This window comes from Dipteris shenzhenensis, chromosome 16, assembly GCF_047967505.1.
Source record: "Dipteris shenzhenensis isolate YYH24624 ecotype China chromosome 16, Dip_SZ_1.0, whole genome shotgun sequence".
Classification (NCBI taxonomy): domain Eukaryota; kingdom Viridiplantae; phylum Streptophyta; class Polypodiopsida; order Gleicheniales; family Dipteridaceae; genus Dipteris; species Dipteris shenzhenensis.
This window is the reverse complement of record NC_141611.1, coordinates 55,142,293-55,153,577: the sequence shown is the minus strand read 5'-3', so window position 1 is coordinate 55,153,577 and position 11,285 is coordinate 55,142,293. Positions and strand designations below refer to the sequence as shown.

The following is an 11,285-nucleotide window of genomic DNA, read 5'->3' as shown; positions in this document are numbered from 1 at the left end:
GTTATTCAATAGGTAAGTCCTCAGTATGAGGCACACACATCTCCAACCGCATGTGGAGATTTATGCCCTAGCGCATTCATCTCTTCATGTGATTCCATTCCAGCATCCATCATTGATGCTTTCACCTCTAACACAGAGTATACCTTGGACATAATTTCCATGAGCACCATATATTAGTACATTAGTCTTCAAGGCATTTCAGCATCGGCTCATTCATGCCACATTGCACCACCTTGGATCCCCACCTCCTTCGATCAACAAATCATTCCTCAGCATGAGGATACCTATGCATCAGTGCGGTCTTGCCTCAATGTACATCAAGTTCAGCCATAGCGCAACCTGGGGAGACTCAATGTTTCAGCATGCACTTATGGCTGCATTATACAGTCCTTAGATGATGTAGATCAATGGTTGGATCCACAACTTCAGATCGGTCCCTACATCAGCATTCGGCATCGCATATGCCTTGGGTACATTTTATGCTTTTTCAATTGTATTTCATGCTTCTAGACCTTTATACTATCAGCTCCTTCTCAATGAGCCTTTGATAGATATTGCCTCCCATGCCGATGCATGTTTAGCTATGCACACATTAGATGACCTTCAGCTCATGACAGTTGAGCTTATGAGCTAGACATGTTCCTATACCTTATCAGCTTTACGGGCCTATTCTTCATCAGCACAACAGTGTATCACACCTGCACCTTGGCCCCAGATTCTCAGCTCTTGGATTACTCTACCCACACCGACTATGCAGTCTTCTTCGCCTTATGTTGAACTCAAGTGATTGTCATATACATTATTGAGTGACCCCTGAGGACAAAACAATATCACCAGCATGGACACCACTATGACAAATTAGAAAAGAATTATAAGTAGGAAAAATTTCTCGAAACATAATTATACGAAAACAATTCTCAAGACAACTATCCGACGCAAGACCAAGCAAGACATAGATCACAATGACTAACAATGACATGCAAAGCATTAGACCAAAAAAACATCTGAACTCATGGGCTAGAGCCTAGCATACACAGCTCTTTCTTGAATTTCATGCACAAACAATCTATTAGCTAGAAAGAAAGCACATCAACGTTGATAATTATGTCCTTAAAGAAATTACACGGTTGCAACCAGTAACAAGATGGGAAAGGACTTACCAACATACACCAACTTTCATATAATCATTTAGTGACTCCTGAAAGATATGCTAGAAGTCAATAACCTCATGGTTGTTGACATCCTATGCCTCTAGAAACAAAGAGCAAACCATTGACCAAAGGCCTCTGACCAAACTTTAATGAAATATCCTGTTTTGACAACTATGGTCTTTTACTTCCATATAAGAGAACACAAGATCTAGTGACAAGCATGACCATAGCGAAGAATGGCATAGATTAATAAGTGCCACCTTCAGAATGAAACATAGGACAAAATGCAAATAGTTGGAACATATAAATCACCCAAAATAAGCATGACAAACTTTGTTGATACTCTAATGCCATTCTAATAAAATTAGACAATAACATGCTAATCATCATCATCGAAGACCTAACACTAATTGGTTTGTCATGCAATGTATTGTAGATTGTAGGGAGATTTTTTAGGGATAATTTTTAATTTCCAAATGTAGATTCCATGGGGAGTGAAAGAATGTGATGCAAATTTCCCCCTTATGACATGCACATAGTGACATTAGATGAAGGGAGCTCTAAATTATTGAATGGTGTAATGTGACATTTCTTTGTCCCATTTTCCGTTGGGACGAATCATGAGGGAGCTCTATTTGACATTTCTTTGTTTTTATTTCCGTTGGATGGGGATGAGAGCAAAGCGTCACCAAATATGCTGTGACCTTCCAAATATTAGTGAGGTAGTCCAAAGTGTGAGTGGAGGAGTTCGATGACGGATTGCAGATGAGCGTGGGAAGAGCCGCCGGGGTGGAGGCTTCCTCGCGCAGCCTGGCCGAGACTGGCGGAACGCCTTCGCAGCCCCTCCCCTTCCATCAACGCCCTCGCCACCCTCTCCACCTCCCCCCTTCCCACCACCCCCCCCTCCCCTCCTTCCACCCTCATCCCTACTTTCCATTCCTCCACCACATACTTGCAATTCAGAAACTGATCGACGCACATGGCCAACACATCATCGGCACCCCGCTCGCCACCGCTTCCATGGTTGAATTCCAGCCGCAGTGCGTCAAAAACCCACCCACTGCTGCATGCCCAAGCACCCGTACCTGTGGTGCCCACGAAACCACGCACCCTCGGTCTTTAGTCTGTGTCAGAAACCAGCCTGGAAGCTCGCTGTACGACGCACCCTCCACCAGGTTGGGACGGAATGACCACAAGAACCTCTGGTTGCTAGACTCTAGGCCGACCAGAACCTCTTCAAGTTGTAGTTCCGACAAATGGACGGCACTGCCGAAGGAAATGTACAGGACGGAACCCACTGGTTGCTTGGCAAGCCATTGCAGACAGTCATGTTGTTCCGGCCAAAGGCTTGTGTTAATTTCGTCACTCAGTTCTTCGACGCGAGGCCCTATCGAGTACACTGGAACTGGAACCTTCTTGCAGGACATGGCCTCAAAAGCAGGACGTTCCAAGTCATCAAAAGAATTCACCACGATCACATTCGCTTTACTGTAGGCAATCTCACTCTGACGGTACAAGTAGCGATACACAAAATTAGCGTCGTCCCCGTGGGGTTCGAAATGCAACATGTCTGCGTTTCGCAACGGCGGGAGACCCGGAAGTGCGTCGTGGAAGAACTCTGTCTGGTTTGCATTCTTGGCATTTATAGCTGGAACTAAGAAGGCAATGTTATTCCGGGGACCTGATCACAATGCATTTTAACATAGCGATAACTTAAAGGGCTCATGGTGTGCTTACCAGCCTCCAAAGAAAGGCGTCCATTTAGGAAGTAATGAAAGAGCAAATTGAAGCTTTGACTAGAAGGATACAGAACAACTGTTGGAAGACGCAACGTCTCAGCAACCGGCTGCGTTGCGCTTAAGATGAAGACGTCCGAAATGATGCATGTGATGGGAGGACCTTCCAGCGACAGGCGGACAATTAGCTGCTCGAGTGGAGCGCTGAGGCTTTGAAGCGACTCCAGAAACGTTTGTGGCGAGATTTTGGAGATGGCCGTCAAGTCCAGGGGTATGCGAGCTCTTCTAATATCCATCTGCGCTACGTCTTGCACCGCGGCAGGGGCGTTCGAGGAATTTTGCTTCTGTTGGAGCTGGCGATCATGGAAAACATCCAGGTTTACGAAGGTGATGAGGACGTCGGGAGAGGCAAGGAGTTTGCAATAGCGCATAAGGGGGTTGAGGTGGCCTTGACCAGACAGCGGGACAGCCAGGGCGTGAGCTTTGGGAGCTGCCATGGCAAGATAGGAGCTAGGACTGTAGGAGTTCTGAGGTTTCCTGTTCCCCCTTCGAATGGAAGATTGGGAACTCAGCCACCCACGTAAAGTCGCATCCTTTACACATTGTTTATCGTTAAGAAACTCCAAAACACACAATAATATAATCGCAATAGAAAAAACTGAATAATATGATCCCAACAATAATATAATCCCCATAATAAAATAAAATCCCACTAGAAAAAACTCAATAATATAATCCCAACAAAATAACCCCCCCACCTCGCTATTAGTTAATTTGTCCATGTGTTTTTGGGGGCACACAAGAATTAAGCTAAGGCCTTTTGAAAAAATTAAGCGCTTGTGATTAACGTGAGGTAAGCATAAGTTCAAGAACCTTTGTTTTGGAATTTTCATTCCCGAACATTTTGAGCGAGCCACCCTCAACCAATATATGAGGGAGGGGGGTGGTAGGTGTAGGGAGAGTGGATGGAGGGGGAGGTAGAGATAGAGTTGAGGGAGAGAGACTCATGAGTGGAGGGTAGAGGGGTGGAGGGAGGTTGAGTGAGGGAGTAAAGGGAGGCAGGGGAGGAGCTGAGCGTAGGGAGAGGGAGAGGAGAGATCGGACGGAGAGGGGAGGGCATGGAGGAAGAGGTTCTCTGGGGGAGAGCGGAGAGGTATGGTAGTGAGTGGAGAGGTTTTTAGTGAAGAGACAGGGCAGAGAAGGGACGAGGCGGTGAGGTCGAAGGTGACGACGAGGGCAAAGAGCTAGGCTAACTCGTTTGATTAGATTGATTAAAACAATAAGCTTATCTTAATTGAGAGGGGGAGGTGATAGATAATCAATTAATAGTTTTGGGTAGAGGAGTGATTAGGTGTAAAAATCCTTTAAATGAGCAAAATGCCATAAAAAACAAGTCAGAATTAAATCGACGCATCATCACTTTGCTTCTTAGTCCTTGGCAATCATCCATTCATTGATCACTCCGTATATTTCACAATCATTCATTCATTCATTTAGTCATCGTTTCCTATCTTCCAAAGTTCCATTTTTGTCATAGAGCATGTAACTAGTAACTTGAAATTAAACTTGAATTCACTACTTTATCAAAATTATAAAAGATTCATAAGTAAAAATATGGACATTAGACACGAGATTGGGTCCCAATCCTCCTTGTAAATATTAGGGGTGGTGCTTTAATACTAACTTGTTAATGCCCAAAGATTTGAGATATTGAAGCCCAAGAAATACATGAATAAGGCTATGCTCACAAGAGCTCACAATTTATCCTCATTCAAAGTCTACATAATATACTAATGTGGACTACAACCGTCTGAATGAAGGTGTTTTTATCGTTCGATCTTCCATCCACCTTGGTTATCTCTGCTGATTCCAAATGTTCCCTCACATCGAGAACATGCATCAAAAGAGAGGAATGTTGTAAGAATAAAAATAAATTAATTATATCAAGGCCAAAAAAGTGTTCCACATTTTGTATGAACAAGCAATCTAAAATATAATAAAATATGAATAAAATATGTAATCATAGTGACCACACCAAAGAATTATACTCTAAGATAATAGGCAATTCCTTGGGCATCACGTTTGAGAGCGTTGCACATATTAGAGTCCAATAGAGTCTTGTAGAAGTCTTGAGCTAAAAAGATTGGACCCGAAGTGATAAGATATTCCCATATTGCAATTCAAGAAATGAATAGCTTGCATGTACTAACCACATAGATTTCTTTCACTTTCTGTAAATATGAAAAAATCTATTCAAAACAAAAAACATATAAAACACCCTATTTATTATTTTTAAAGAATGCTAAAATTCAAATTTTATTAGAGGACTTGCAAAACCTATCTTCTACAATACTGTAGACATGAGTAGCAAAGTGAAATATAAGAGGAAAACATGGTTGTGGAAGTATAGGTCATCGACAAATGTTTCAAGAACACCGCCTACTTCTATAGGTGCCATTATGTGAAACCTTTACCAATAAAGAGTTACAAATATTAGGCCATGCTACCATTTTCAAGGCTTCAATTTGGGTTTAAGTATACTTAAATTTCATTTTTGAATTTTTAGAATTTGTAAAATACCTTATAAATAGGTCTCTGATTGATTTGAGTACTAGGAGGGTTGAATTCAAAACTGGTACGAGAAAGCTATATTAACTCTTTGGGAAATTTTATGAAATTTGAACCTGTAAATATTCGTCCAAGAATTTTTAAGAAGGCTCTAGATTTCACATAGGCCAGGTAATGTCCACCCCTTATTCTTTTCTTTGATTAGTAGGTAGGTAGACCAAATGAGGATCAAATGGGATCCACAACCAAAGCTTGGAGCATACATTCAACGTTAAATTATATCTATCAATTTTAGTTTTTGAACAATGTATCATTACATAATATTATGTAGGAAATGTGCTTTTCTTGTTTAGGATAATAGGTGAGACCAATCTTCTATGTGGATCATTACAAAATCGCCTTCTGAAAGACTATCCTAAACTTCAACAAAAATCAAGCCCCGTACCTCATGGGCATTTGCACCTATGAGGAAGGTTATGCTTGAATGACTTGAGGTGTATCAAGAAGAGACCATAAGAATAAATACACCTTTTAGATTATAAAAGGCATGCAAGAAATTAGAGAGTGGATGCATGCTGAGATTCATTTTATCAACTTAATCAAATACATGCGACATGCATCTATGTGTATCTATCAGGATTTTGAAATGGTCACTTCAAAATGACATTTTAAAACATTTGAAATGTTTTTAAATTGGTCCTAGAGCAATTTAAAATGGCCTAGTTGTGCTTTTTACTAGGACTAGCTATAGGCGATTCTCACGCGGTATCTAAACTCACTGCACAATATTTTGTAAATATATTATGCGACAGATCATGACACCATGTGGTATATATACACTACATAGTTTCTGGGAACACCGCGTGGTATAGTTACATGATACCATGTGGTATGGTTGACATAGTTTCTGGTAACACCGCATGGTATATTTACATGATACCACGTGGTATGGTTGACATGCTGCACAATGTATTCTTCCTATATAAAACAACCAATGCCGCCGTACTGCTCACATCCCCAAGATTCTAGTGTTCACTACTGTCTCGAGAAAGCCAAGAATGAATTTTTAAAAAGGAAAAAGAAAGCTTTCAAACCAATTGTAAGCTTTTAATCTTTTTTAAAGTATATGGCATAGGTGGTGTGCTTGTGGTGGGCTTGCTTTTGTTGGGCCATTATCTACTCACACTAGGATTCAAGTTGCATGTCGCTTCCATTCTTGATTTTGATGATTTTTTCACTTTATATAGTTCATCATAGGAAGACATAGACAGATCTCTTTTAGTACATGTTTGCATTTGAAGTCTTTCTATTGAAAAAAGTGGCAATCAAATGTCTCTTATTATTTATAATAGATTATAGGAATTTATTAATTTTGTATAAAATCTTTATGTCAGTTTAGGGGTCATTTATGTCAGGTCTGTAACGACTCACACACTGATTACATATATATATATATGTACTTTATGTTTTATAACCATGTGCAAGTTATTCTTGATCGACATTCATCGATCTGTAATAACTCGCACATGGTTATCGATGAATGTCGATCAAGAATAACTTGCACATGGTTATAAAACATAAAGTACACTTAGTGACACTTAGGGAATACTTGACTTTGAATCGGTTGTGGTTCACTTATGCCCACCAATAAGAACTTGTTCAAAGTCTAGCCGATTCTGTAACTCGCAATCGCTAAATACTCTACAAATCTCTACACATATGTTTTAAAAAAACTACACTTGATAGAACATAGTGTTTCCAAATTCATACTCTATAGAATTACATATTATAAGCTGCAAGCATTTAATAGACAAGTGTTTTAGGTTTCAAATTTTACAATAGCTCCAAAGTCCACACCTATTCAGAAAAGACAAGATTGTTGATAGATTTTTATATTCAAAGTCTTCAGCATCTACATCAACTTCTGGCAACAAAATGCAAGAGTGAAGACATATATTATATTTGTGCCACCTCAACTGTCCAGCCAGCATTGACCTCTGCAGGCACACACAATGCTCCACAGTCACTTCATGTGACCACTCCTGCCACCTCAGCATAGGGCTTCACAGGCACACCTCTTGCTAGGCATAGTGCCACATCACATTGCATGTGACCCATAGTGACACATCATCATTGAGCATCATTTGCACTCCTTTTGCCCCTCCACCTAGATCAAGTTGTATCTCTTGATCCAAGAAGAATTTGAGGGCGCTCCAAAAAGAAAAGTCGCTCATTTTTTCATTCTCTATGTGCTCATCACATCCTCATCACATCACACGTACATTTCAGTGCAAGTTACACTCACATTTGAGCCTCGCCGTCAAAACCACTTCCTTCATGCACATTTGCCTCTACATCGATGCATCTGACCCAGCACTTAAAAAGAACAAAAGAAAAGGAATGATTTGCTGTTCTTTCATCGATCGACGATTGGTATAGATCTAGATCAGAGTAGACTAGATCGCCATAGAGGGGACACTTTGAATTTCCCAAGTTGCCAATCTAAACCATGCCCAAAATTTTGGACTAGTACCTACTCGAAGTCATTCCATACGCTCACATACGGTTTATATTCTAGTTTCGTGATGTAAACCATGCATCCAGAGAAATGAGGTCAAACTCTTGTAAATGCATGACTCAGAGACTATATTACATTCATGAGTAGTACAAAGTGGATTTGCAACCTTTCCCATAAAGAGTACGCTAGGTCAAGAACAAGAATATGCAACCACTTCTTAGGCCATCCTCAAAGGCAAATTGGAAAATGCATTAAGGGATAGGGGTTGTGAGAGTTATTGCCATCCTAACTAGAGAGGTACCTAGAAGTGCAGACAGCATGGTGGATGACATAATAGAAGGCCAAGTATCCCAAGCTACGATGGATGTTAGATAACGTGTTGAATGACATAATAGAATGCCAATTGTCCCAAGCTATGACAGATGTTATACATGCACATCTAGAATCCCATGACAAGCATCCGTAAGCATAGATTGTTCTTCACAAAATGTGCCAACTTGTATCAATGTCTAGGTTCGATGACACAAATGGAGTTGCTCAAACATATTCATGGAAGCTGAACGATGAACTAATGTGTCTTATCCACTTCCACTGCACGAGTATAGAAACAGTCTCACTAGAATGTATTTTAGAGCACAACACATAGAAAAGACACCAATCGATGTTGTTGATGCAATTTGTTGCATCGCTTATCCTTTGAGTATGGTGCAAAATCCACATTGGAAAAAGGCCATGGCTTTTGTAGTAAATCCTGGTCCTAGATTTACAATGCCAAGTTATAATGTCATTCATAACAACATCTTTAATGCATACTACAATAAGATGAAAGAAGAGATGCAACAACAAACTTTGAATTCAAAAGGGTTTTGTGTAGCTATTAGGAAGGCATGGCGGGATTTAAATAGAGACCAATCAAATGCGTGTGCCAACTAGGCTTTAATTATTCAACCAATGCACTTAAAATTTAAAGAGTTGAATCGTGGAAACTTGTTATAACCTTTAAAATGGAGCTGAGTGCAATCGTGGGTTCAGAGGCAGTTCAGGATGACGAAATGGTTCGAGTGTTTGAACAAAGTACTGATCGAGTTGGAACCAAGGGTGTCTGAGGTGCAGCAGGCATGTTGGCTAGGGTTTTTTTAGTGATGGACTGGAAGAAGCCCTGAAGTTCATGAAGAAATACCGCTCCCTGGATCGAATGGGTTAACTGTGGAGTTCTTTTGAGAGTTCATTTGGCTACAATGGCCAATGAGACAATTTCCAGAGGTTCACTCACACAGGATGTCAATGTTGGTTTAGTCAAGCTCTTCCCTAAAAGGCACAGCAGGATCAAGGTAGGTGATTGGAGACCAATCACGATGTTGAATGTCTCCTACAAGATCATCGCTAAAGCATTGGCAATTCGAGCTAAGGAAGTACGCATGGTCGTAGTGGACAAGGAGCAAAAGTTCAATTTTGTTAAGGTTCATGACACCTTCGAAAACATCTATATGCGACTACCGCAAATGGATTTTGCTTGTAGTTCAGGTCAACGGGTTGTCTTTTTCATCTTTAATCTTGGTAAGGCACATGACCAAGCTCATTCGAATAATGGATTTCTTGTTGGAGGTACTGAGTAGATTAGGGTTTGGCTCTAGATTTTGCCAGAAGTTTTCCTGTTTGTTCAGGCACACCTCTGCAATCTTATGCCTCAAGGGAGGTCTGCCTAGTAGATTTTGTTTGAGTCATTCTATCAGGTAGGGGTGCCCTCTAGGGGGCCCTCCTTTTTGTTGTCGACACAATTCCCTTGATCAAAGTAGGAACTCTTCATGGGTTGATCCTTCCATTTGGCAAGTGATTCTGCTCGCAACTATCCACAAAATCTTAGCAGCTTCTTTGGAAGATCTAGGGAGTGGTTCTAAGTTGATCAGTATTCTCAAGTTTTGCAATGCATCCAAATTTGTCTGTAGTTGGAGCAAAAGTTTCACACTTCACTTTGATGCTCGTCCTCCACCGGTTTGGCTAAAGTAAGAAGAATGTTCAATCAAGGATTGGCCATGGAATTAAATTGATAGGAATTAATTTGGAAAATAAAAACTATTAAAACATTTTTTTAAATAAAATTCCCTATAAATTTGGGAATTTAGTTCAGATGACCGGTTGACCAGCTAATGCCATGCCTGAGGGTAGTCTGGATAGTACCTTGGGGTACTTTGAGTTTCATAAAGGTACTTCAAAAGGTACAATGTGGTACTTTCAGTTCAACATACCTTGGGATACTTTGACTTCTATTAATGTACTTTAGATGGTATGTTCAGGTACTTTGATTTTATAAGGTTCTTCAAAAGGTACAATCCAGTACCTTGAAGAGGTACCAAGAGCTCATTTGTAGATTACCACAAGGGACTTTTTGGGGTACCAGAAGGGAACTTTTGGGGCTCCACAAGGGACTTTTTGGGGTACGATAAGGGAGTCTATAGAGTACCACAAGGAATTATTGAGGTACCATAAGGAACTTTTGGGGGTATCACAAGGGGCTTTTTGGGATACCATAAGATATGTGCAAAGTATCATGCCCATCAGAGACTTAAATGTTCAAATAAGGCACCCCAAAGTGTGTTTTCAACCCTTGTGCATGATCGGTGGTGAAAAACATGGTATAATGCATCCCCGACCATGCAAACCATATCCGATGGGCACAATAATTTTCACATGCCTTAATCTAGGTGACATGGAGGTGTGTGCAAAGCATCATTCCCATCAAAAACTTGCACATGTGAATAATACACCCAAAAGCGTGTTTTTCGACCTTGTGCATGATGGATGGTGAAAAACATGGTATAGTGCATTACCGACCATGCAAACCGTATTTGATGGTCACCACACTTATGATATGTAACATGGAGGTGTGTCGAAAGTATCATTCTCATCAAATACTTTCACGTTATAATAAGTAACCCTGAATCTGTTTTTTGACTGTTGTTGTGCATGACGGGTGGTGCAAAAACATTGTTTAATACATCCCTAGCCATGTAAACATATCTGATGGGCATTATAATTTTCATGGGCCTTAAGGTAGATGACATGGAGACACGTGCAAATTATCCTTCTTATCAGAGATTTGCACGTTTGAATAAGACACTGTGTTTTTGGACTCTTGTTCATGATAAGTGGGAAAAACATGGTTCAATGCATCCCTGGCCATCAACATTAAATGGGCATAGTAATTTGGATTGGACAAAGCTCCTCAAATAGAACCTATCTGTGCCACAAGAATGAACGAATCATGAGAGTTGACCTCCATACATGGAAAGCCCACCCGATCACCTGGCAATT

The 11,285-nt window shown here is 40.5% G+C and overlaps 1 pseudogene; it reads right to left on the bottom strand.

Moving 5' to 3' along the window:
- Nucleotides 1–1,865: 1,865 nt before the first annotated feature.
- On the bottom strand, nucleotides 1,866–3,384 carry LOC147893149 (UDP-glycosyltransferase 85A1-like; annotated as a pseudogene).
- Between the last annotated feature and the right edge of the window lie 7,901 nt (nucleotides 3,385–11,285).